The 27020-nt window shown below is 49.2% G+C and overlaps 1 long non-coding RNA gene across 1 annotated transcript in view; it reads left to right on the forward strand.

Moving 5' to 3' along the window:
* LOC140429584 (uncharacterized) overlaps window positions 1-26555 on the forward strand; it is a 35058-nt gene extending 8503 nt beyond the window's left edge. The window contains exon 2 of the long non-coding RNA XR_011949127.1: window positions 26349-26555. This is a non-coding gene — a long non-coding RNA (uncharacterized lncRNA). The remainder of the gene's footprint in view (window positions 1-26348) is intronic.
* The last annotated feature ends 465 nt before the right edge of the window (window positions 26556-27020 follow it).

The following is a 27020-nucleotide window of genomic DNA, read 5'->3' on the forward strand; positions in this document are numbered from 1 at the left end:
GGTGTTCCACAGGGATCAGTTCTGGGACCTTTGTTGTTCATAGTGTATATAAATGATTTGGTAGAAAATGCAGCTGGTCTGATTAGTAAGTTCGCAGACGACACAAAAATTGGTGGAGTTGCGGATAGTGAAGCGGATTGTCAGAGGATACAGCAAGATATAAACTGGTTGGAGTCTTGGCCGGGAAATGGCAGATGGAGCTTAATCTGGACAAGTGTGAGGTAATGCATTTTGGAAGGTCCAATGCATGTAGGAATTACACAGTAAATGGTAGAACTCTTGCGGGTATTGACAGGCAGAGAGATCTGGGAGTGCATGTCCACCGATCACTGAAAATGGCATGTGGATAAGGTGGTCAAGAAGGCAAATGGCATGCTGGCCTTCAGCGGTCGGGGCATTGAATATAAAAATTGGCAAGTCATGTTACAGCTGTACAGGACCTTAGGCCTCATTTGGAATATTGTGTACAATTCTGGTCGCCACACTACCAGAAGGATGTGGATGCTTTGGAGAGGGTGCAGAAGTGGTTTACTAGGATGTTTCCTGGTATGGAGGGCATTAGCTATGAGGAGAGGTTAGATAAACTCGGTCTGTACTCACTGGAATGATGGAGGTTGAGAGGCGACCTGATAGAGGTCTACAAGAGTATGGACAAAGTGGATAGTCAGATGCTCTTTCCTAGAGTAGGAGAGTAAAGTACTAGGGGACATAGGTTTAAAGTTTGTGGGAAAAAGTTTTAGAACAGATATGCGAGGCACGTTTTTTACACAGAAGGTGGTAAATATATGGAACGCGCTGCCTGGGGAGGTGGTGGGAGTAGGTACGATAGCGGCATTTAAGGGGCATCTAGACAAATATATGAATAGAGTGGAAATGGAAGGATACGGACTACGTATGTACATACGCTTTTAGTTTGGGAAAGTACCCTGGTCGGCGCAGGCTTGGAGGGCCGAAGGGCCTGTTCCTGTGCTGTGTTCTTTGTTCTCCACTGATTGGAGTCATACCGAGCACAAAGGAAGATGGTTGTGTTTGTTTTATTTTTTCATGGGATGTGGACGTCACTAGCAAGGCCAGCATTTGTTGCCCATCCCTAATTGCCCGTGGGTAGGTAATGTAGGTACACCCTAAGTGCTATTAAGAAGAGAGTTCCAGGCTTATGATCCAATGACAGTGAAGGGGCAACAATATAGTTCCAAGCCAGGGTGGTATGTGGTTTAGAGGGGAAGTTGCAAGTGGTGGTATCCTCTACATCTGCTACCTTTGTCCTTCGAGGTCAGTCATTTTCAAAGTCACAGTAGTGGTCCGTGGGCGGGTATTGGAAGGGTCACGGAGCCACCCATCACGATGTTCCCGATCGCGGGAATTAATGCGCAACAGTCGCAGCAGCCGGCTTTTAAAAATGCTGGCTGCGACTGGCTTTCAGAATGCGAGTGTGCTGCGCATGCGTGCCCACTCACCAGTGCGCTTGCCGGGCGCCCAACGAGAAACACTGCCTCCTCCTGGCATCAGCGTGCTGACCCAGTGTGGTATTACGGCACCTGAGAGGCTGAAGTACCATTGGTAGAACCTGTATGCTTGCTATTGGCAAGAGTGTATAATAGCTCCGCCCTGATAGGCGGGGTTAAGAACCCGTGCCGCCCCAGCAGCCTTCATTCTGTACCTGAGCTGCTGGGGGGAAACATCTAGCTTATTAAAGCCTTCAGTTGGACTACAACCTCGTTTTAGTGGTCATTGATCGTGCATCACCCAGGAGAAGATTTAAAAAAAAAAATTGAATGCAGTCTTCCTGTCTGAAGCGATGACAGAGAGCAGGTCACGCACCCCAAACATGTGCTCTGGGCACGATTGCGATTCCTCCATTTTGTTAGCAGCAAACAAGCAACAGGACTGTAAAATTTAAAATGGATAATTTTGTAATAAGGAAGAGAGGATTAGAGACACAAACAGACCAAGATCTCACAACTAAACCTACAGGAGAGAGTGGGTCAGGAGAATCCACGGCAGGACAAAGCAGTGGTGGTGTGAGCTCCAGGACCTCTGATAAACAACCCATACAGAAATGTAATATTGAATGACAAAGCAAGTGAGACCGTGAGGACCAAGCAGGCTCACCTGTCACATTAAAGGTTGTCATGAGAACGTCACTTTAAGGAATGTTTGGCTGCTCATGTTACTGCAGTGATGTCAGAGTGTGGGTGGAGCTCAGCTCTGGCTCTTTTTTCTAGTTTCACTTTGAGAAAAGCTTGGGTGTGTCTGTCTTTTTGGCTTTGTTTTCAGTGTTGGAGCTGAAGCCAGACAAAGCAGATGTACTGCTGTTCTCTCTGCCATGAAAAGACTATCTCTTGATCATTTGGTAAATTCAGAATTATAAATGTTCTCAGAGTGAATGTGCTTCTGTTAAAAGGTGTTTCTTTTGTCTTCTGGATGTTGTTTGGAAAGTTATTAAGGATTACTTAGTGTTGTATTCTTTAGGGGTTGTATTCGAATTGATGGTTGCTAAGATGTTCACTGTATGTTTTAAAAAGGTTAACTTAGGTTCATAAAATAAACATTGTTTTGCTTTAAAAAATACTTTTCCATTTTCGCTGTACCACACCTGGAAACCTCACAACCTGTAAAAAGTACATGAATGAGTACTTGAAATGTCATAACATTCAAGGCTAAGGGCCAAGTGAGGAAAGTGGGATTAGTGTAGTTTTGTCAGTGCCAAAGGGCCTCTTCTATACTCTCTGGCTAAAGTCATAGCAGGTCTGGCAGCAATTGTGGAGAGAGAGTATGCTCTGAAGAGGAGTCACATTGACTTGATATATTAACTCTGTTCCTCTCTCCACTGATGCAGACTGACCTGCTGATTCTTTACAGACAGAGCAACCTCAAAGCATAACAATTATATCATATTTACAAATCATGTAAAAAGGCACCTACAGGGCAGGTCAGCACTCCTGAAGGATCTTTTCTGTATGATTATGACTCCTTGATATCTTGGAAACTCCCTAACCGAATAACATGTTCCTGCAAAGATATTCAGAATTTTTCACCACATTGCTCATCAGATTATTCATGTTAGTAATAGTTCAGTTGGAAATCACTTTCAACTTGAGTTAGAAACTTCAAACTTCACCCAAGGGCCTCAGCATTCAGGGAGTGCTGCATTGAAGGAAGTGACAGTCTATGATAAGATAATAAACTGAGATGGGCGCGATTTCACAGGAAAGAAAGTTCTGCAGCACCATGAATGAATCTGCTATCAAAAGGGATTCATTTTTTTTTGGCCTAAGCAAGGAATGCCCCATCGAGGCTGCACTTACCTCGCTTCCTGCACTGATGACATTTTTTAAATGTCACCCCGATCTAGCGACCATCCTCGGACACCCCCCAACATACCTATCAGGAGGTCCTTTAGCACCCCTCGAGCCCATCTCATAAGGACATGCACCCCTGGGCCTGATCCCTGGCACGAGCAACCTGGCACTTTGGCACTGCCAGAGTGCTCAGATGCCAATACCAAGGTGCCAGGCTGGCAGTGCCAAGGCACCTGGGTGGCAATGGGAATGCAAGGGTACCACCCTCCCCAGGGTCCGATCACCCGGGAGCCTCCGATGGCCTTGGAGACATCCCCCACCCCCATCCCCCAGGTATCATTATGCCAAGTCCACATTTGTGTGGACTGCTGATAAACGGCACCATGACGAGCTCTCCCAGGCACTGGCGTTTGTTCCCGGGCCTCAGGAGCATCAGGTGCCCACATATTTAAGTGAGCCTAACTGCTCACTCTAATATGTAAATCTGAATCTCTCTTAGCGAGATCTAGATCGTGACTTCTCCAGAGATCTCGGGTCTCCCGAGGCGTTCTAAGAGTCACAAATCTCACGAGAGGCCTCGCGAGATTTACTGGCCTTATCGTGTCACCGAGACGGGCACGCAAGACCATTCAATCGCGCCCATAATGTCTGTCTATTCTGGGTGGGGTGTTAGCGGAATTGAAGAAGAGCACGCAGAATTTCTCCCAGTGTCCTCGCCAACGATACTCTAATGCCTTCCCATTTTCCTAACATGTGGTGTCCAGAACTGGATTTAATGCTTCATTTGAGGCTGAACCAGTGTCTTTACAAGTTTAGTACGAAGTCTTACAACACCAGGTTAAAGTCCAACAGGTTTGTTTCGATGTCACTAGCTTTCGGAGCGCTGCTCCTTCCTCAGGTGAATGAAGAGGTCTGTTCCAGAGACACATATATAGACAAATTCAAAGATGCCAAACAATGCTTGGAATGCGAGCATTAGCAGGTGATTAAATCTTTACAGATCCAGAGATGGGGTAACCCCAGGTTAAAGAGGTGTGAATTGTATCAAGCCAGGACAGTTGGTAGGATTTTGCAAGCCCAGGCCAGATGGTGGGGGATGAATGTAATGCGACATGAATCCCAGGTCCCGGTTGAGGCCGCACTCATGTGTGCGGAACTTGGCTATAAGTTTCTGCTCGGTGATTCTGCGTTGTCGCGCGTCCTGAAGGCCGCCTTGGAGAACGCTTACCCGGAGATCAGAGGCTGAATGCCCTTGACTGCTGAAGTGTTCCCCGTCTGGAAGGGAACATTCCTGCCTGGTGATTGTTGCGCGATGGCCGTTCATTCGTTGTCGCAGCGTCTGCATGGTCTCGCCAATGTACCACGCTTCGGGACATCCTTTCCTGCAGCGTATGAGGTAGACAACATTGGCCGAGTCGCACGAGTATGTACCGCGTACCTGGTGGGTTGTGTTCTCACGTGTAATAGTGGTATCCATGTTGATGATCTGGCACGTCTTGCAGAGATGGATACCACTATTACACGTGAGAACACAACCCACCAGGTACGCGGTACATACTCGTGCGACTTGGCCAATGTTGTCTACCTCATACGCTGCCCTTTCTGGTGGTCACCCATTTCTCTGCCTGCACCTTGGGTGTGACCACATTTATATAACTGCTATCTCTGACGCATTCTGCCCTTACTAGCCCTGGAAGTACCGATTTCCCCACTACAAAGTAGTCAATCTGTGAATACATGTAATGTACTTGGGAGAAGAAGGAGAACGCCTTCTCCCCTGGGTGGGTGAACCGCCATGTGTTTACTGCTCCCATCTGCTCCATGAATAAGCTAAGTTCCTTCACCATGTTGGCGGTCGTTCCCATGTCTGTCCGTGGGTCCTGTACGGAGTTAAAGTTTTCCCCTCCCCCATAATCAGTTGGTGCGTGTCGATGTCAGGGATTTCCGCCATGGTCTTCTTTATAGACTCCGTGTCCTCTCAGTTAGGAGCGTACACGTTAACAAGGCCCTGTCTAGGACGCTGACCATGACATATCGTCTCCAGGAGTCCGTAACTGTCCTAGTCACTGTGAACATTGCCCTCTTACGTAGCAAAATGGCTACCCCCTGGCCTCGTCCCATAGCAGGAATGGTAGGTCTGTCCCACCCAGTCCGACCTTACCCGCAGTCGGTTCTTCTCCCTCAGGTGCATCTCTTGGGGGAAGACTATGTCACTTTTCGTGTTTTTCAGGTGGGCGAAGATTCTGGATCTTTTCACCGGGCCGTTAAGTCCCCTGACGTTCCAGGTGACTATTCTGATGACGGTTTTCTGTTTTCCCCGTCTCTTGAGGGATCAACCATACTGACCTGTTAGACATGCCCCTGCACTCCAGAGTTTCTCTTTGTTAGAGGGCCGTCCAAAATGGCCACGGTTACTGTTATCCCCATGAGGTCTGGTCCCTGCCCGCCAGGGTTTCCCTTTGTCCAGGCGGCACCCAGGATGGCCGCAACTGTGAGTTCGCCATGTGAATAAATCCCTGCACACGGGGGATTCCCTTTGTCCAGGGACCTTCCCAAGTGGTTGCTTGCAGCGCCATTTTGTTCCAAGTCACCACGTATTGCCTGTTGTAGCCAGTCTAAAGCCCTCCAATTATCTTCTCCTATTTCTGCCTTATGGTATCTTCTCCACCCCCCCCCCCCCCCCCCCGTCTTCTTTCCCCCCATCCCGTAGCTAACCCCCCCTCCCCTTTCCCCCTGTGTCTTCCCCGGTGAACCCTCCGTGTCCGTTATCTGCCCCCCTCGGACAGGCGTCTTTCCCCTTGCCGTGGCCACTTTCTTTTTCATGAAACCCAGTGCTAGCTACCTCGCTAGTGTGGTGACCCCCCCTCCATGGGCTTGTTGCACTTCCTCTCGTTGTCCGATCTCTGGGGTCCCTGTCTGCCATTCCCCTCACCTTCCCCTGTGCTTAGCTGTACTTGCAGGGATTGTGAAAAAGTCCTCCCTGCCTTGACACGTGACCCAGAGCTTGGCTGGGTCCAACATTCCAAATCTTAGACTGTTTCTGCACAAGGCAACCTTTGCTTTGTTAAATTCAGCCTGCACTTGGCCAGGTCAGTCCCAATGTCCTGGTAGATCCAGATCATATGGCCCTCCCAGCTGCAGTTTTTGGACTGCCTGGTCCAGCGCAGGATTCTTTCCCGGTCCTGGTACCAGTGCATTTTTGCAATAATCGCCCTCAGCTGTTCCCCGGTTTTGGGCTTTGGTCGGCGCGACCGGCGCGCTCTGTCGTTTTCTGGTGGGTTGGGGAAGTTGTCCCTTCCCACCAAGTTACCCAGAATTTGGGCCACATTGTTTGTGGGGTTCCTGCCTTCGATCACCTCTGGTAGGCCCACGATTAACAGGTTCTGCCGCCTCGACCGGTTCTCCTGATCCTCAACCTTTCCTCTCAGGTTGCCTTTTGTCGCGAACAGCCTTGCCACCTCCTTTTCCAGGGCCACGATCCGGTCTCTCAAGTCCATTGCGGCCCTCTCCACATCTTTAATTGTTGCCTCCAGGGCCTCCAGTTATTGTTCGGCTTTGTCCAGGGCCACCTGGATGGTCGGCTGCGCTTCAGCCACTGCACTCTTCATCGCAGCTTGTTTGTCCGATTTTGTTTCCTCTCGGTGTTCCTTCAACTCTCTTGAGAGGGACATCCTCCACCCATCCCCTGTTGTGAGGGGGGCTTCTTGTGTGGTGGGTCAGTTCCTCAGTCTGGCGAAGTCAGTGTTTTGCCGCCTCATGCGTGGTGGGTTCTTCCGATTGCTGTTTGTCCAGGCTTTTTCCACTCCTGGTCTCCACTCGTCCTCTGGACTGGCTCTTCTTCGGCATCCTTCCACGTTTCTTAGTTTTGTTGGAGGTGTGAGGATGATTTGTATCGTTTTCAGGCGTTTTTCAAGCCAAAAGTGTCTATTTTTCAGGTTCGCGGGAGGAGTGCCACCTGATGTGCAGCTCCTCAGCACATCCACGTCACAGAAGTCTTGTTTTATTTCCTTATTGATGTAATAAAACCCAAATCAGGAAATTCAATGTGGCAGGAGTTGTTTAATTAGTGAAGAAAGTACTCACTGACCTAGTGCATTTTGAGACTGTATGGTAAAGTTAACAATTGTAATCCCAGACCGTATATCCTATCTACTGCAAGGAGATAGTCACGCTGCTGCTTCATCACAATTTTTAGTAAGCAAGAGTTCATGTCATGTCTGTACAGGATGTAGGAATGCATACGTTAATGTGCAAAACAGAACAACAAGCTTTCCAAGACCTTCAACTACGTAGGTCTCCAACGCCAGCTGAGACACATTCAACAAAGCAGCTCTCCAGCCACACAAAACTTGTTACTAGGAGACATTTTGGAAAACAAATGTTATCTGATCATATACAATGAGTTATATCGAGGGCAAAGCGTTCTACAAGCAATCTCAGCTCAGGGATAGAGAAAAATGCTCCCATCCTTCTTCAGATGGATATGGATTACATTTTTTCCTTTCAAGGGATGTGGGTGTAGCTGGCAAAGCCACTATTTTTGCCGATCTCAAATTGCCCTTGAATTGAACATTTCAGAGGACAGTTATAATAATAATCTTTATTGTCACAAGTAGGCTTACATTAACACTGCAATGAAGTTACTGGGAAATGCTCCTAGTCGCCACATTCCGGCGCCTGTTCGGGTATACTGAGGGAGAACTCAGAATTCTCAGCTGGTACGGGAATTGAACCCGCACTGCTGGCCTGGTTCTGCATCACAAACCAGCTGCTTAGCCCACTGAGCTAAATCAGAGGTGCCATCTTTCAAATGAGACATGAAACTGAGCCCCGAGCCTGAGGGAACTGGTGGCGGGGATGTGCCATCAGTGAGACCAGAAGACCCCACTGCTATGAATGGCCCAAAAATTCTGGCCTGTATAACTGAGCCACATCAAAGACAGTGGATGAAGTGTCAATTATTTCCTGAACTGTGGATAAAATGGAATAAAAACAGAGTGCTGGAAAGCTCATCAGGTCTGGAAGCATCTGTGGAGCAAGAAACAGAGTTAATGTTTCAAGTCCATCATAACTCCAGAGTCAAAGCCACATTTATTGTCCATCCCTAATTTCCCTTGGGAAGGTGATAAGCCACATTCTTGAACCGCTGTAGTCTGTGTGATGTAGCTACACCACAGTGCTGGTAGGAAGGAAGTTCTCGGATTCCAGCGACAATGAAGGAATGATCATATAGTTGCAAGTCATGATGGTGTATGACTTGGAAGGGAATTTGCAATTGGGGCACAGTGGCTAGTGCTGCTGTCTCACAGCACCAAGGAAATGGGTTCAATTCCAGCCTTGGGTGACTGTGTGGAGTTTGCAACTCCTCCCTGTGTCTACGTGGGTTTCCTCCGGGTGCTCAGGTTTCAACCCCACAGTCCCAAAGATGTGCAATTAGGTGGATTGGCCATGCTAAATTGCCCCTTAGTGTCCAATGATATACAGATTAGATGGGGTTAGAGGGATGGGCAGGGGAGTGAGCCTAGGTAGGGTGCTCTTTTGGAGGGTCAGTGCAGGCTTGAGGGGTCGAATAGCCTCCTTCTGCACTGAAGGGATTCTATAAATTCTTATTTGGCACAACATCGTGGGCCGAAGGGCCTGTTCTGTGCTGTATTTTCTATGTTCTATGTTCTATGAAGTTCCCTTTCAGATAACCTGATGGTATTTAAGAAGAGGAGAGTCCTCTTTAGTATTCTGGACAAACCAATACCATACAAAATCCCAGATTTTCGGGTGTTGTCACATTGCTTTTTATGATATCTTGTTGTATGCAAAATTGGCTGTTGCATTTTGTACAACTAATTAAATTTCAGAAGTATGTCAGTAATTGTAAAGAGTTTGGGGATTCTCTGAGGTTGCGAAAAAGCTATAGTTTGTTCTTTACCTTTCTGATGAAGTAACAAGATTGCTTGTACATGAAGTCTTTTATGGGCACTACCAATACCCCATAGCAGGCAGGGACTCAATAACATGCTATTAGTGGGCTAGAGCTCAGTAGTTAATAGCTATAGCCATGTGACCCAACCCTTGATGACCGAGGGAATTGAGGTCATTTGTATTGGCCAGACTGCGGCTGCAGTTTATTTTGGTTCAACAAGTGTTGTGTTCTGTGATATGGTCGTTGTAATGATACATACATAGGAGCAGGAGGAGGTCTTTTGGCTCTTCGAGCCTGCTCCGTCATTCATCACAACTCAACTCATCACATCCCTTCCAAGTCATACACCATCATGACTTGCAACTATATGATCATTCCTTCATTGTCGCTGGAATCCTAGAACTTCCTTCCTACCAGCACTGTGGTGCAGCTACATCACACAGACTACAGCGGTTCAAGAATGTGGCTTATCATCCAACTCAATAACCTAATCCTGCTTTCTCCCCATAGCCTTTGATCCCATTCTCCTCAAGTGCTACATCCAGCCGCCTCTTGAATATATTCAAAGTTTTAGCATCAACTACTTCCTGTGGTAATGAATTCCACAGGCTCACCACTCTGTGTGAAGAAATATCTCCTTAAATCTGTCCAAAATGGTTTATCCTGAATCCTCAGACTGTGAACCCTGGTTCTGGACACACACATCTTTGGTAACATCTTCCCTGCATCTACCCTGTCTAGTCCTGTTAGAATTTTATAAGTCTCTGTGAGATCCCCCCCTCATTCTTCTGAACTCTAGCAAGAACAATCCCAACCTAGTCAATTTCTCCTTATATGACAGTCCTGCCACCCCTGGAATCAGTTGGGTAAACCTTCGCTGCACTCCCTCGAGAGCAAGAACATCCTTCCTCAGAAAAGGAGGCCAAAACTGCACACAATATTCTAGGTGTGGCCTCACCAAGGTCCTGTACAATTGCAACAACATATCCCTGTTTCTATACTTGAAACCTCTCGCAATGAAGGCCAACATACCATTAGCCTTCTTTACCGCCTGCTGCACCTACATGCTTACCTTCAGCGACTGGTGCACAAGGACACCCAGGTCTCGTTGCACACTCCCCTCTCCCAATATACAGCCATTCAGGTAGTAATCTACCTTCCTGTTTTTGCTTCCAAAGTGAATAACCTCACACTTATCCACTGTACACAGAACATCCAGTTGTTTAACTAGAAAGATGATTTATTAACGAACATGTGGAAAAATAATTAACAGATTACTATACAGACAAAGGCTACTGAATGAATTCAGTGAATTCTCCTGGAACTACTCCATGTGCGACTATCCTCTCGTACGTCCTACTACCAACTGGAGAGTATCTCAAGTCACGTGATGGATGTCTGACGCCATCAGCTGGTTGGAGATCATATTGCTAACTATATACAGAACCGTGCACAGGCGTATAACCACATCCCCCTTCCTTTGGAAACATTAATATCTATACTTAAATATAACTGTGTCCTACAAAACATCCTCTGTATTATTATATATATATATACAACTGTGCTTCAAACAATATGACATGCATGATGAATGTGTCCCTGGTGCACAGCTTATTGAACATCAATGACAGCATCGCCCCGTTGATCTTCTGGGCTCTTATCAGCTTCACGACGTCGCTTTTGCTTCTGGAATACCGGTTTCCTTGCAGATCTTTTTTGTCTTATCACCTTGTTTAGTCTTTTGACAATAAAGACCAGTTCCCTTGCTGGCCTTGTCTGTGTCACCAGCTTCTTTAATTTCCTAACGCATTGCTTCTTTTTGCGTCGCCTTGTACTTTCAGGCCTGTCGGCCATATTTCCAATATCTTGATCAATACCGCAGGTGGGACCAACAATAACCTCCACGCTCCTTCTCTTCCTCTTCTTTTTTGAGGGAGGGATCCTGTGACTGCGCCTCTTTTTGCTTTGGTAGCTTCCGTCATGCTGCTGGATTGTGCCATGGGAATAGTTGCTTGTGGATCGTCTGCTGAGATGTCCAGTGTCGGAATACTTATGAGGGACTGTGCGATTGCGGCCAGGTCTGCACCTTCATCCTGTGTTTAAACCCCATTGGTGGCTCATCGTCACTCGATATGATAATGTATTGGTCAATTTTTTTCTGAAGAGCCAAGTAGTGATTCATCCTTATCTGGTAGGATAATATATGTATCGTCTGTCATCGTAGAGCTGCAGACAGACATAACCATCTGCTCCTCTAGCATGTCTTTTTGTGGAGTGGCCTCAAGTATTGGGGAGTCCACGACCGGAACCATTTCGTGAGCCTGAGCTGATTCTTATGGCTCCGGAGCCAGTTTCTCCAGAGTGGGAATGATTTCCTCAGTTATCAGTCTGTTCGCAGGTGAGTCGTTCTCATCTGACGTGTCTGCTACTGCAATCTCACTTTCAGTCTCTGCATACGCCATCTCAGAGCTTTCACACTTCTCAGTGTCCTGCACAGACTTGACATCCCTTGTGATCACCTCGTGACTCCCGCCAAACCGCAGGAATGGCATTTCACGGTTGTCCCCTTCTGACTTTCCTCATCGTAATCCTGGTCGTCATAGTGTTCAGTATCATAATGATCATCATCGTAGTCAGCATCATCGTAATCATCATCATTGTCTGTAATAGCGTCTTCCGTGAAGTATAACATTACTCGTGGAATTATGTGTTCATGTAGGAAATGACTGATTTTCAAGTCAGCAGCGAGTCTTGCTGCAGAGCTTCCATCTAATAACACTCCATGTTCTTGAACCTCAGGAGGAGTGAAGAAATTGAAGAAGGAGTCATTTAGTACAATTGCCTTAACTAATTTACGAGTATCCCAACCCTTATGTGTCTGCTTCATTTTAATGGTTTTCAGTGTGACATTTTTTCCTTTCTTCCAGTTGATCTGGCACACTGTGCATCTCGTGATTGCAAATACGAAGAAGTCTGACCCATCAAGTATGTTTTTGCAAGTACCTCATTTGTGAAGTACTCATTCGGTTCAAACTTAAACTCCAGAGTGAAGCTCATTGGCTGTCCTGGATCTGAGAGGTTTACGGCCACATCTTGTAGATGTTGCAGGATGGGCTCATCATGCTCCTGTATCATGTCACTGAGCATATCCTCATTTTTGAAGACCTCTAACCAGAACTCTGGAGTTCCCTTTGGATCCCCCATCTCTGCCTCTGGTTGATCTTCCTCCACTTTCACAATTGCTTGTATCTCATCGGATAAATCTGCCACTGTATCTCTTTGCGAGTTGCTATAATCTTCTGTCGCCTCGCTGTCTAGAACATACAGCTGCACAACTAGGTTCAGGGCCTCACACGCATCCGCTCCTATGATGGACTCACATTTCGTGTCCACAATGGAAAATGGTATGATGTGACTTCTGTCGTGTACCCGTGCTTGGAGTTCATACACACCCAACGTCTCAATCTCATTCCCACTGTAGTCTATCAGCAGTCTCGTTTAATTGACGACTTTCGATTTAAATCGGACAGACTGAGGAGGTTTGCCCTTGCATCCGTGTCGAACTTGCATTTTATCAATATGACTCATTTTATCATTCCTATGGCAGGTAACTCACCCCCTGACCCCCCCAAAACCTGTCCACTATCTCCAAGTCACAAGTCAGGAGTATAATGGAATACTCTCCACTTGCCTGGATGAGTGCAGCTCCAACAACACTCAAGAAGCTCAACACCATCCAGGACAAAGCAGCCCGCTTGATTGCTCCGCCTTCCACAAAAAACATTCAAACCCTGTACCACTGACGAACAGTGGCAGCCGTGTACCATCGACAAGATGCACTGCAGTAACTCACCAAGGTTCCTTAGATAACACCTTCCAAACCCACAACCACTACCATCTAGAAGGATAAAAGCAGCAGATACCTGGGAACCCCACCACCTGCAGGTTCCCCTCCGAGTCACTCACCACCCTGACTCGAAAATATATTCCTTCACTGTCGCTGGGGCAACATCCCTAATAGCACAGTGGGTGTACCTACACCTTAAGGACTGCAGCGGTTCAAGAAGGCAGCTCACCACCACCTTCTGAAGGGGAACTAGGGATGGGCAATAACTGCTGGCCTAACCAATGACGCCCTCATCCCGTAAATGAATTTTTAAAAATGTGTAAAACAAAAAATAACGAGAAATGCCATTGCATACAAGGCTATGGACCAAATGCTGAAAAATGGGATTAGAACAGATAGGTGCTTGATCACTGGCGCAGACACGATGGGCCGAAGGGCCTCAGTGCAATAAAGTGCTATAACTATGACTCTAGAGTAGAAAAGCAAGGAAGTGAAGGTGAACTTATATAAGCCACCAATTTGGCCTCAGCTAGAATATTGCTGTCCAGTTCTAGACGCCACACTTTAGGAAGGATATGAAGAGGATACAGAAAAGATTCTTGATAATGCTTCCAGGGTTGAGAAAATTCACGTATGAAGATAGACTGGAGAAGTTAGGACTGTTTTCCTTAATGAAAATAAGACTGAATGGAGTTTTGAAAGAGGGATCTGAGGGTGGCACAGTGGTGCAATGGTTAGCACTGCTGCCTATGGCGCGGAGGACCCGGACTCGATCCCAGTCCTGGATCACTGTCCTATGTTTGCACATTCTCCCCGTGACTATGTGGGTTTCGCCCCCACAACCCAAAGATGTGCAGGGTAGGCGGATTGGCCACGTTAAATTGCCCCTTAATTTGTTAAAAATAATTGGGTACACTAAATTCATTTTAAAAAACAAAGAGTCACGGCGCCGAGGTCCCAGGTTCGATCCCGGCTCTGGGTCCCTGTCCGTGTGGAGTTTGCACATTCTTCCCGTGTTTGCGTGGGTTTTGCCCCCACAACCCAAAGATGTGCAGGGTAGGTGGATTGGCCACATTAAATTGCCCCTTAAATTGGAAAAAATGAATTGGGCACTCTAAATTTATTTTAAAAAAAGAAAGAGGGATCTGGAGTAGATGGGGAGAACCTATTCCCACTCATAAAAGGATTGAGAACAAGAGGGCACAGATTTAAAGAATTAGTAAAAGAAGCAAAAGTGATATGAGGAAAAATATTTTGACATGAGTGACTATGGTCCGGAATGCACTGCCTCAGGATATGGTGGCGGCAGGTTTAATTGAAGCATTCAAGATGAAATTAGACTGGTTTCTGAAAAGGAACAATGTGCAGGGTTACAGGGAGAAGGTGAAGGAATGGCACTAGGTGTGCTGTTCATTCAGAGACAGGTCCGGACATGATGGGCCAAATGGGTCTTTATGCGCCGTAACAAGCCTGTGATTCCGTAAACAGTATATGAAAGGGCCATTAATTAGACATGGCTGTGAAGTCAGCAGCCAGTCCCATTTCTAAAGAATGGCTGTTAAGCTGAAAGTAGGCGAGAAAGGTTGGCTTTCATCTCTGCCCATTGGTGTTGAATTTGCCTGTTGTTAGTCTTTTTTTAAATTTAGAGTACCCAATTCTTTTTTTCCAATTAAGGGGCAATTTAGCGTGGCCAATCCACCTAACCTGCACATCTTTGGGCTGTGAGGGTGAAACCCACGCAGACACGGGGAGAATGTGCAAACTCCACACAGTGACTTGGGACCGGGATCAAACCTGGGTCCTCAGCGGCGTAGGCAGCGGTGCTAAACACTGCGGCACCGTGCCGCCTTGCCTGTCGTTAGTCTGATGCCATCATAAGGTACTACATTCTTAAAGGGCTAGACAAACCAGCATTGATTCTTCAGTCTGCATTACTTTGAGTACAGATTCCATTCAAGGTGTGGGATTGGTCAAGTTTTCTGTTATGTGTTGCCTTATCCTTTTCTGTGCCCGGCTCTTCACATAAACCAAAGTAAGAGACTTACCATGTGCTGAGCAGAGGCAATGTTCAACATTACACCTGGATGCAAGAGAGGACATGTTGGGTAAAACTGTGCCAGTCTAACTGGCACTCAATTCATGAGTCTTTACATCTGGAAATCTAAAATACTTGTTTTATACCATTTGATTTAACATTGAATTCTCTGGAACACAGAATTATACAACCCATTAAGAGTCATACCGTATGATTAAATGTTATCTGGCAATACCCACTTTAAACTACATTTATTTCAGTGAGTTAATTTGAATATATCATTGTATGTTTAAAAGCCGCTTGCGTACAAGAACATCATGTATCATTTTCTTCTTGGCTGCCACACTCACCTAGTAATCAGTAATGATTTAAGTCCTGATATAAATTTTCAATATGGAAAGATTTCCGGGAGCGGGAGAGAGAGAGGGAGCCGGAGTGCAGCTTGGGAATCACTTGGTTCTTAAACTTACCCCCAGGTGAAACTTCCGGGTGCGGCTATGCAGAGCTAGGTCGCATGTTCGGTAGCTCCCGCTTGGAACGGACTTTTGGGCTCTTTACAGGGCCCCCACGGCATTTGTTCGACATTTCCGGGTGTGGGAAGAGGACTGCAACATTCCACCAACAGTGTCCCCCAGGAATGGTATGTCTCTTGGTTACCAGACCCGGCAGAAACAGTAAAAGATTTGGCTATAACTGCAGGATAAACAAAGCCTCTTCCAGCATGCAGGCGGGGGAAGGGCAAGCTTAAGGCTGCAAGCTGACTTGAGGGCCTTTATTAAAGGTGAATTCTAGCAGCAGAGGGAACAACTGTGAAAAGATCTACCAAGGTCATTGAAGAAGCGGGGACGAGGCTTCCGGTGGCGGCCATGGAGGAGTAGGTCGCGCATTCGGCAGCTCCCGTCTGGAACGGACTCTCAGACCTTTTTCAGGAGTTTCCACAGACTTCTTGGGGCAGATTGGTGAAGCGAACACTACCAAAAGGATTCCCTCTCGAGACTTCCGATTGCGGCTACGCGGAGCTAAGTCGAACATTCGGCGGCTCCCGCAAAAATTGACTTTTAGGCTCTTTTCAGGGCCTTCATGGGCACTTTTTCGACGTTTCCCGGTGTGGGAAGGAGTTAATAATAGCTCCCCGTCAGTATATGGCTTTAACTAGGAGTGGGGCGACAAAAAAGGTGGTGGTGGACCTGAAGAAGAGAGGGAAGGACAAAATGGTGGCGGGCGGAGACCAGGCAGCGTGGAGGAAGTGGGCGGAGGAGCAACAGGAGGGTATCCAGCGCTGCCTCAGAGAGATTAAAACGGACCTGCTAGAGCCGATGAAGGCTTCTATTGATAAGCTGCTGGAGACACAGATGGCCCAGGGGGTGGCGATCCGAGAGGCTCGACAAAAGATCTCTGACAATGAGGACGAGATCTTAGGCCTGGCGGTAAAGGTGGAGGCGCACGAGGCGCTCCACACGAAATGGCAGGAGCGGTTCGAGGAGATGGAGAATCGGTCGAGGCGGAAGAATCTGCAGATTCTGGGCCTCCCGGAGGGGCTGGAGGGGCCGGACGTGGGGGCCTATGTGGTCACCATGTTGACCTCGCTGATGGGAGTGGGGTCCTTCCAGGGGCCCCTGGAGCTGGAAGGGGCCCATAGAGTGTTGGCGAGGAGGCCCAAGGCTAACGAGCCTCCGCGGGCGGTGCTGGTGCAGTTCCATCGGTTCGTCGATCGGGAGTGTGTGCTCAGGTGGGCCAAGAAGGAGAGGAGCAGCAGGTGGGAGAACGTGGAGGTTCGGATATACCAGGACTGGATTGCGAAGGTGGCGAAGAGGAGGGCCAGGTACAATCGAGCGAAGGCGGTGCTGCGCAGGAAGGGGGTGAAGTTTGGCATGTTGCAGCCGGCGCGACTGTGGGTTACCTACAAGGACCGGCACCATTATTTTGAGTCTCCGGAGGAGGCGTAGGCCTTTGTTCAGGCCGAGAAGTTGGACACAGATTGAGGGTCGGGATGGGCTTTTGGGGATTGCGGTTGATGTTACTTTTTGAGAGGGGGTCCTTTGCTCTTGTTTTTTTTTCTTACTCGTTCAGTGAGGGTGGTTAGGGTGGGTTGGGCACTCTTTTGATTGGGTTGGTCGGGGGGGGCTCTTGGAGGGGGGTAAACAAATGGAACAGGGGTGGATGGCCGGCAGTGAGATGGGGCCCCGCGGGGGAGGGGGAGGCCCGAGTCGGGGGTGAGGGGACTGGGCCTGTAAAAGGAGCTGCATCAGAGGTGGCGGGGCCGGGTAGGTGGAAAGCGCGGGCTTTTTCCCGTGCTGAAGACTGGAGGGGGTGGGACTGGCGCGACTGTGGGTCACAAGGGGCTACAAGGACCTGCACCATTATTTTGAGTCTCCGGAGGAGGCGTGGGCCTTTGTTCAGACCGAGAAGCTGGACACAGACTGAGGGTCGGGATGGGCGATTGGGGACTGCGGTGGATATATTATGCCTATTTTTGGTTCAGGTGGGGGGGGCCTTTGCATTGTTTTGGGTTTCTTTTTCTCTGTGTTTTTCTCTTTCGGGTTGGGGCGGGTGGATGAGGCGGGTTGGGCACTGTTTTGGTTGGTGGCGGGGCCTGGTAGGTGGAGAGCGCGGGCTTTTTTCCCGCGCCGAAGACTGGGGCGTGCAGGTAAGCGAGGATTGTTTCCCGCGCTTAGAACGGAGGGGGAAGGGGGAGAGCCTGTCGATGGGGAGCGGGAGAGGAGGGTGTGCCACACAATGGGAGGAGTCGAAGGGGAGGCGGGAGTGGCCGGTCAGTTGACTTGCGGAGGTGCAATGGGGTGAGTAAACCAGCTAGGATGGGTCCTAGCCGGGGGTGGGGATCGAGTTGCTGCTGCTAAGGTCAAGGAGGAGCTGGAGCAAGTGGGGGGGAGTCGAGACGGGGGTATGCCGCTGTGGGGAACGGGCCGGGTGTGGGGTGCGCGGCACGTGGCTGGCCGAGGAGGAGTCATGGCTAGTTGGCGGGGGAGGGGGGGGGAAGCCCCCTGATCCGGCTGATAACTTGGAATGTAAGGGGACTGAATGGGCCGGTTAAGCGGGCCCGCGTGTTCGCGCACCTGAAGGGGCTTAAGGCGGATGTGGTTATGCTCCAGGAGACACACCTGAAGGTGGCAGACCAGGTAAGACTGAGGAAAGGGTGGGTAGGTCAGGTGTTTCACTCGGGGCTAGATGCCAAAAATCGAGGGGCGGCGATCTTGGTGGGAAAGAAGGTGTCATTCGAGGCGTTGAGCATTGTGGCAGATAATGGCGGTAGGTACATAATGGTAAGTGGTAAGTTGCAGGGAGAGAGGGTGGTACTGGTCAATGTGTATGCTCCGAACTGGGACGATGCGGGTTTTATGCGGCGTATGTTGGGTCGGATCCCAGACTTGGAAGTGGGGGGCCATATAATGGGGGGAGACTTTAACACGGTGTTGGATCCGGCACTGGATCGCTCCAGGTCTAGGATGGTAGGAAGCTGGCGGCGGCTAGAGTGTTGAGGGGATTTATGGACCAAATGGGAGGGGTGGACCCTTGGCGATTTGCAAGGCCGGGGGCTAGGGAATTTTCATTCTTCTCACATGTCCATAAGGCTTATTCTCAAATCGACTTTTTCATTTTGAGTAGGGCGCTGATAGCGAGAGTAGAGGATACCGAGTATTCGGCAATAGCCATTTCGGACCACGCCCCGCATTGGGTGGACTTGGAGATGGGGGAGGAGAGGGACCAGCGCCCGCTGTGGCGCTTGGAGGTGGGGCTGTTGGCGGATGAGGAGGTGAGCGAGCGGGTCCGAGGAAGTATAGAGAAGTACTTGGAGACCAACGACAACGGGGAGGTCCGAGTGGGGATGGTATGGGAGGCACTGAAGGCGGTGGTGAGGGGAGTGCTGATCTCCATTAGGGCCCACAAGGAGCGGAGGGAGCGGGGGTGGGGGAGATGGTGAGGGTAGACAGGAGGTATGCGGAAGAGCCTGAGGAAGGATTGTTGAGGAAGAGGCACAGCCTCCAGGCTGAATTCGACCTGGTGAACACCAGGAAGGCGGAGGTGCAGTGGAGGAAGGCCCAGGGGGCGGTCTACGAGTATGGGGAAAAGGCAAGCCGGATGCTGGCGCATCAGCTTCGGAGGCGGGACGCAGCTAGGGAGATCGGGGGAGTTAAGGACAGGGGAGGGAGCGTGGTGCGGAGTGGGGTTGGCATCAATGGGGTCTTCAGGGACTTCTACGAGGAATTGTACCGATCCGAGCCCCCACGGGAGGAGGGAGGGATGGGCCGATTCCTGGACCAATTGAGGTTTCCAAAGGTGGAAGAGGGACGGGTGGCAGGACTGGGGGCCCCAATTAGGCTGGAGGAGCTGATCAAAGGGATAGGTAGCATGCAGGCGGGGAAGGCACCGGGGCCGTACAGTTTCCTGGACGAGTTCTATAAAAAATATATGGACCTGTTGGGCCTGCTGTTAGTTCGGACCTTTAATGAGGCAAGGGAGGGGAGGGGGCTTTACCTCCGACGATGTCCTGGGCACTGATCTCCTTGATCCTGAAGCGGGACAAGGATCCCCTGCAATGTGGGTCTTACAGACCGATTTCCTTGCTAAATGTAGATGCCAAGGTGCTGGCGAAGGTCTTAGCCACGAGGATTGAGGATTGTGTGCCGCAGATCATCCATGAAGACCAGACGGGGTTTGTGAAGGGGAGACAGTTGAACGCGAATGTGCGGAGGATTTTGAACGTTATCATGATGCCGGCGAGGGAGGGGGAGGCGGAGATAGTGGTGGCGATGGACGCTGAGAAAGCCTTCGATAGGGTAGAGTGGGGGTACCTGTGGGAGGTGCTGAAGAGGTTCGGGTTTGGGGAGGGGTTTGTCAGGTGGGTTAGGCTGTTGTATGAGGTCCCGATGGCGAGTGTGGCCACAAATAGGAGGAGGTCCGAGTACTTTCGGTTGCACCGAGGAACGAGACAGGGGTGTCCCCTGTCCCATCTGCTCTTCGCACTGGCGATTGAACCCCTGGCTATGGCACTGTGAGAGTCGAGGAACTGGAGGGGGTTGGTGCGGGGTGAGGAGGAGCATAGGGTGTTGCTTTATGCGGACGACCTGCTGCTGTATGTGGCGGACCCGGTTTGAGGAATGCCAGAGGTAATGAGGATCCTTAGGGAATTCGGGGACTTTTCGGGGTACAAGCTCAATATGGGGAAGAGCGAGCTGTTCGTAGTTCAGCTAGGGGACCAGGAGAGGGGGATTGGCGAGCTCCCACTAAAAAGGGCGGAGAGGAGCTTCAGATATTTGGGTGTCCAGGTGGCTAGGAGCTAGGGGGCCCTGCATACGCTTAACTTTACAAGGCTGGTGGAGCAAATGGAGGAGGAGTTCAAGAGGTGGGACACGTTGCCGCTGTCCTTGGCGGGTAGGGTGCAGTCAATCAAAATGACGGTGCTCCCATGGTTTTTGTTCCTGTTCCAGTGCCTCCCCGTGTTTATCCCGAAGGCTTTTTTCAGGCGGGTTAACATGGGGTTTGTGTGGGCGCGAGGGAATCCGAGGGTGAGAAGGGTGTTCCTGGAGCGGAGTAGAGATAGGGGGGGGCTGGCGCTGCCCAACCTCTGTGGGTACTACTGGGCCGCCAATGTGATGATGGTGCGCAAGTGGGTGATGGAGGGGGAGGGGGCTGCATGGAAGAGGCTGGAGACGGTGTCCTGTGTGGCTACGAATCTGGGGGCGCTGGCAACGGCGCCGCTGCCGCTCCCCCCAAGGACGTATACCACGAGACCGGTGGTGGTGGCGGTCCTGAAGATTTGGGGGCAGTGGAGGCGGCATAGGGGGGAAGTTGGGGCCTCGGCATGGACCCCATTACGGGGGAACCACCGGTTCGCCCCAGGAAGAACAGGTGGAGGGTTTTCGGGGTGGCACAGGGCAGGGATACGAAAGTTGGGGGACCGGTTTGTGGATGGGAAGTTCACGAGCTTGGGTGAGCTGGAGGAGAAGTACGGGCTCCCCCGGGGAACTCCTTCAGGTACTTACAGGTAAGGGCGTTTGCCAGACGTAAGGTGGTGGAATTCCCGCGGCTACTGCCACACACAGTACAGGACAGGGTGCTCTCGAGGGGGCGGGTGGGAGTGGGGAAGATCTCGGAAACTTACCAGGTGATGCAGGAGGAGGAGGAGGCCTCGGTGGTGGAGTTGAAAGTTAAGTGGGAGGAGGAGTTGGGAGAGGAGATCGAAGAGGGGACGTGGGTAGATGTCCTAGGGAGGGTGAATTCTTCCTCTTCGTGCGCGAGGCTCAGCCTCATACAGTTTAAGGTGCTGCACAGGGCACACATGACCGGGACAAGGATGAGCCGGTTCTTTGGGGGTGAGGACAGGTGTGTTAGGTGCTCAGGGACGCCAGCAAATCACACCCATATATTCTGGGCATGCCCAGCACTGAAGGAATTTTGGAAGGGCGTAGCGAGGACGGTGTCGAGGGTGGTAGGATCCAGGGTCAGACCGGGCTGGTGGCTCGCAATATTTGGGGTGGCAGAGGAGCCGGGAGTGCAGGAAGCGAAAGAGGCCGGAATTCTGGCCTTTGCACCCCTGGTAGCCCGGCGAAGGATTCTCCTTCAGTGGAAGGATGCGAGGCCCCGAAGTGTGGAATCCTGGATCAGCGCTATGGCAGGGTTCATTAAATTGGAGAGGGTGAAGTTTGCCTTGAGAGGGTCGGCACAAGGGTTCTTTAGGCGGTGGCAACCGTTCTTAGACTTTCTGGCAGAACGATAGACATTGGTCAATGGCAGCAGCAGCTCGGGGGGGGGGGGTTTACTGTATTTTTGTTTATGTTATTTACACTGGAGGGTCTGAGGGGGTGTATACACCTGTTGTGTTAAGTCGGGGTGTTAATGTTAATTTATTATTTATGTACAGGGGAGGGGGGGGGTTTGCTTTTTTAGATTGTGTTTTGTACTTAACCCTGTTGGGTTCTATTTTCTTTCTCATTTTGTTATTGATATTTTATGAAAACCTTTAATAAAAATTATTTTAAAAAAAAACTTACCCCCAGGTTCCAGCGGCCGTCATTTCCAGGAGCGGGGGAGAGAGAGGGAGCCGGAGTGCAGCTTGGGAATCAGGTAGGTTCATAAACTTACCCCCAGGTTCCAGCGGCCTTCATTTCTGGGAGCGGGAGAGAGAGAGGGAGCCGGAGTGCAGCTTGGGAATCAGGTAGGTTGTTAAACTTACCCCCAGGTTCCAGCGGCCTTCATTTCTGGGACCGAGAGAGAGGGAGGGAGCTGGAGTGCAGCTTGGGAATCAGGTAGGTTCTTAAACTTACCCCCAGGTTCCAGCGGCCTTCATTTCCGGGAGTGGGGGAGAAAGAGGAAGCCTGAGTGCAGCTTGGGAATCAGGTAAGTTCTTAAAAACTTACCCCCAGGTTCCAGCAGCCTTCATTTCCGGGAGCGGGAGAGAGTTGTTCCTTCAGTTGTTCAGCGGTAGCAGCGAGAGCAGTAATCAGGGGCTGTCGGGAAGGTAAGTTTCCCTTTTTAAAACCTTACCTTGCAGGACCGGTGAGAGGGAGGAGCTGAGTGGGAGCGGTCGAATTGCGCTCTGGGAAGGTGAGTGAACTGATATATTTGGGCAGCAGCTAAACACGAGACACTACACGTGTAGTGTCTCCCACCTGCCCTCCTCCTTTAACCAAAAAAAAAGACTGTGGTGTGTTGATAAGGTAAGATTTTTCTATTTCTAGTTCTTTTTATCGTGTGATTGGTAACAATTTTTCTTTTTTTTTTCCTTTTTCATTTATCTATTATTTGATATTATAGTTGGACTAAGTTAAGCTTAAGATTAAAAATGGCAGGAGATCTCAGACCCGTGTTATGTTCCTCTTGCTCAATGTGGGAGCTCAGGGACGCGGCCGATGCCCCTGACTCCTTCACGTGCAGGAAGTGTGTCCAGCTGCAGCTCTTGCTAGACCGCATGATGGCTCTGGAGCTGCGGATTGACTCACTTTGGAGCATCTGCGATGCTGAGGAGGTCGTGGATAGCACGTTTAGCGAATTGGTCACATCGCAGATTAGGATTGCTGAGGGAGAAAGGGAATGGGTGACCAAAAGGCAGAGAAAAAGCAGGAAGGCAGTGCAGGTGTCCCCTGCCGTCATCTCCCTCCAAAATAGGTATACCGTTTTGGATACTGTTGGGGGAGATGGCTCACCAGGGGAAGGCAGCAGTAGCCAGGTTCATGGCACCGTGGCTGGCTCTGCTGCACAGAAGGGCGGGAGAAAGAGTGGAAGGGCTATAGTCATAGGGGATTCAATTGTAAGGGGAGTAGATAGGCGTTTCTGTGGTCGAAAACGAGACTCACGAATGGTATGTTGCCTCCCAGGTGCACGGATCAGGGATGTCTCAGATAGGCTGCAGAACATTCTGAAGGAGGAGGGTGAACAGCCAGTTGTCGTGGTGCATATAGGCACCAATGATATAGGTAAAAAACGGGATGAGGTCCTACAAGTAGAATTTAGGTAGTTAGGAGCCAAGTTAAAAAGTCGGACCTCAAAGGTAGTAATCTCAGGGTTCCTACCAGTGCCACATGGTAGTCAAAGTAGAAATGAAAGAATAGGCAGGATGAATGCGTGGCTTGAGAGATGGTGCAGGAGGGAGGGGTTCAGATTTTTGAGACATTGGGACCGGTTCTGGGGGAAGTGGGACTACTACAAATTGGACGGTCTACGCCTGGGCCGGACTGGAACCAATGTCCTTGGGGGTGCTTTTACTAACGCTGTTGGGGGAGGGTTTAAACTAATGTGGCAGAGGGATGGGAACCAAATGAGGAGGTTAGTGGACAGTAAGGAGGTAGTAACTAAAGCCTGTAAGGAACTAGATTATGAAGTCAGCGTGACTAAGGGGAAGAGTAGGCAGGGAGCAGATGATGAACGCAAAGGGACTGGTGGTCTGAGGTGCATTTGTTTTAATGCAAGAAGTGTAGTAGGTAAGGCAGATGAACTTAGGGTTTGGATTAGTACCTGGGAGTATGATGTTATTGCTATTACTGAGACTTGGTTGAGGGAAGGGCATGATTGGCAACTAAATATCCCAGGATATCGATGCTTCAGGTGGGATAGAGAGGGAGGTAAAAGGGGTGGAGGAGTTGCATTACTGGTCAGAGAGGATATCACAGCTGTGCTGAAGGAGGGCACTATGGAGGACTTGAGCAGTGAGGCGATATGGGCAGAGCTCAGAAATAGGAAGGGTGCGGTAACAATGTTGGGGCTGTACTACAGACCTCCCAACAGCGAGCGTGAGATAGAGATACAAATATGTAAACAGATTATGGAAAGGTGTAGGAGCAACAGGGTGGTGGTGATAGGAGATTTGAATTTTCCCAACATTGACTGGGATACACTTAGTGTTAGAGGTCTAGATGGAGCAGAATTTGTAAGGAGCATCCAGGAGGGTTTTCTAGAGCAGTGTGTAAATAGTCCAACTCGGGAAGGGGTCATACTGGACCTGGTATTGGGGAATGATCCCGGCCAGGTGGTTGAAGTTTCAGCAGGGGATTACTTTGGGATTAGTGATCACAATTCCGTAAGTTTTAGAATACTCATGGACAAAGACGAGAGTGGTCCTAAAGGAAGAGTGCTAAATTGGGGGAAGGCCAACTATACCAAAATTCGGCAGGAGCTGGGGAATGTGGATTGGGAGCAGCTGTTTGAAGGTAAATCCACATTTTATTTGTGGGAGGCTTTTAAAGCGAGGTTGATTAGAGTGCAGGGCAGACATATCTCTGCGAAAATGAGGGATAGAAATGGCAAGATTAGGGAACCATGGATGACAGGTGAAATTGTGAATCTAGCTAAGAGGAAAAAGGAAGACAGACGAAGCTTTGGAAGAATATCGGGAATGTAGGACCAATCTGAAACGAGGAATCAAGAGGGCTAAAAGGGGTCATGAAATATCTTTAGCAAACAGAGTTAAGGAAAATCCCAAAGCCTTTTATTCATATATAGGGAGCAAGAGGGCAACTAGAGAAAGGGTTGGCCCACTCAAGGACAAAGGAGGAAAGTTATGCGTGGAGTCAGAGAAAATGGGTGAGATTCTTAACGAGTACTTTGCATCGGTATTCACCGAGGAGAGGGACATGACGGATGTTGAGGTTAGGGCTAGATGTTTGATTACTCGAGGTCAAGTCGGCATAAGGAGGGAGGATGTGTTGGCTATTGGTTGATGTTGCTCCTTCAATGGTGTGAGGTAAATTTGCAGTGATTTGTTTGACAACTGAGTGATTAGTATAGGCCATATAAAAGGCAATCAACCAGGTAATGTTGGACTGGAGTCAAGTCTAAGCCAGACTGGGTAATGGATGACAGATTCCTTTCCCTGAAAGTTATTAGTGAACAAGTTGGATCCTTTGCGGTTGCTTTCCTCTCTACTACCAGCCCACAGATTAGCAGATTTTATTACATTCAATTACCATAAAATTCCATAGAATTCCTACAGTGCAGAAGGAGGCCATTTGGCCCGTTGAGTCTGCATCGATTCTCCGAAAGAACACCCTCCTCCGCCCACTCCCCCAACCGATCACTGTAAACCCACCTAACTTTTTGGACACTAAGGGACAGTTTAGAATGGCCAATCCATCTAACCTGCACACCTTTGGACTGTGGGAGGAAACTCGGAAGAAAATCCTGGAACTTCCTTCCTAACAGCACTGTGGGTGTACCTACATCACACAGACTGCAACAGTTCAAGAAGGTGACTTATCATCACCTTCCCAAGGGAAATTAAGGATGGGCAATAAACGTGGCATTGACTCTGAAGGGTCATGGCGGACTTGAAACGTTAACCTGATGAGGTTTTCCAGCCCTTTCTGTTTTTATTCCACTTTAAACACAGTTAAGGAAATAATTGCTACTTCATCCATTGTCTTTGATGTAGCTCAGTTACACAGGACGCAATTTACCGCCATTCACGGCAGCGGGATCTTCCGGTCCCACCAAAGATGCACCCCCGCCATGGCTTTCCTGGCGGCAAGGGGTGCATTTAATGGCAAGCCCCATTGACAACGGTGGGACCAGATGATCCCGCCAATTGCAGGCCACCTCCGTCACCCCAAAACACTCGGCGTGTTGCACGGAAAGTCCTGCCCACATTTACAACAACAGCTAGCATTTATATGACTCTTTTAACTTCCCAAAGCATCCACAGGAGCAAAATATGACTGTGAGCCACAAAAAGGGATGTCAGGACTGGTAACTGGTTAGATGTTGCTAATGACACTGATCCATGTATTTTCTTTACAGTAATGACTTTGATGCCAGTCGAACTCCGCAACTTCTCAGGAATGCAAGCTGCTGCCAGTCAACCTGCTTCATTAATAATATCTACGATCCCCACTAAGCAGCTGTCAACCTGGCCCTCAAGTTGCCGCTGCTGAGGCACACACAAGATATTTGAAGTTTGAAGAAAAATTTGAAGTTTTGTTAAATAGAAAAAATCTGCAGCATCAATCCCTCTGTTCTGTTTCAATTTATTTAACTTGATGCTTCACGTTCTCACATGCCTGTGTTACGGGTCAGTACTGGAGCTCATGCTGTGTGAAATACTTCATGCTGGGGTCAGAAACAAAACCTAGTATTTCTGGATGGCATCATATTGGGAGGTTGGGGGAAGAGTGGTTGAGAAATGGGTTTTAAGTAGTTGGGTTCTGTTGAGCCAAACTAGATACTAAACAGATAGGCCAGGAAACCTGACAGGTGGAAAATAGTATTCATGTTATGAAGGGGGAATAAGCATTAAATAGCGACAACATAGATTGCATGATCCAATTCAGATGCTTGAGACTGATGAAAGGATTTGGTTGGATAGATAGATCTCCCCTGTAGTTTCTCTAGTGGGGCAAGTCCAGAACAAGGGAGACCTAACCTTAAACTTCGAGCTAGACCATTCAGGGGTGATGTCATGAAATACTTCTT

The sequence above is a fragment of the Scyliorhinus torazame genome, chromosome 1 (assembly GCF_047496885.1).
Source record: "Scyliorhinus torazame isolate Kashiwa2021f chromosome 1, sScyTor2.1, whole genome shotgun sequence".
NCBI classification, from domain to species: domain Eukaryota; kingdom Metazoa; phylum Chordata; class Chondrichthyes; order Carcharhiniformes; family Scyliorhinidae; genus Scyliorhinus; species Scyliorhinus torazame.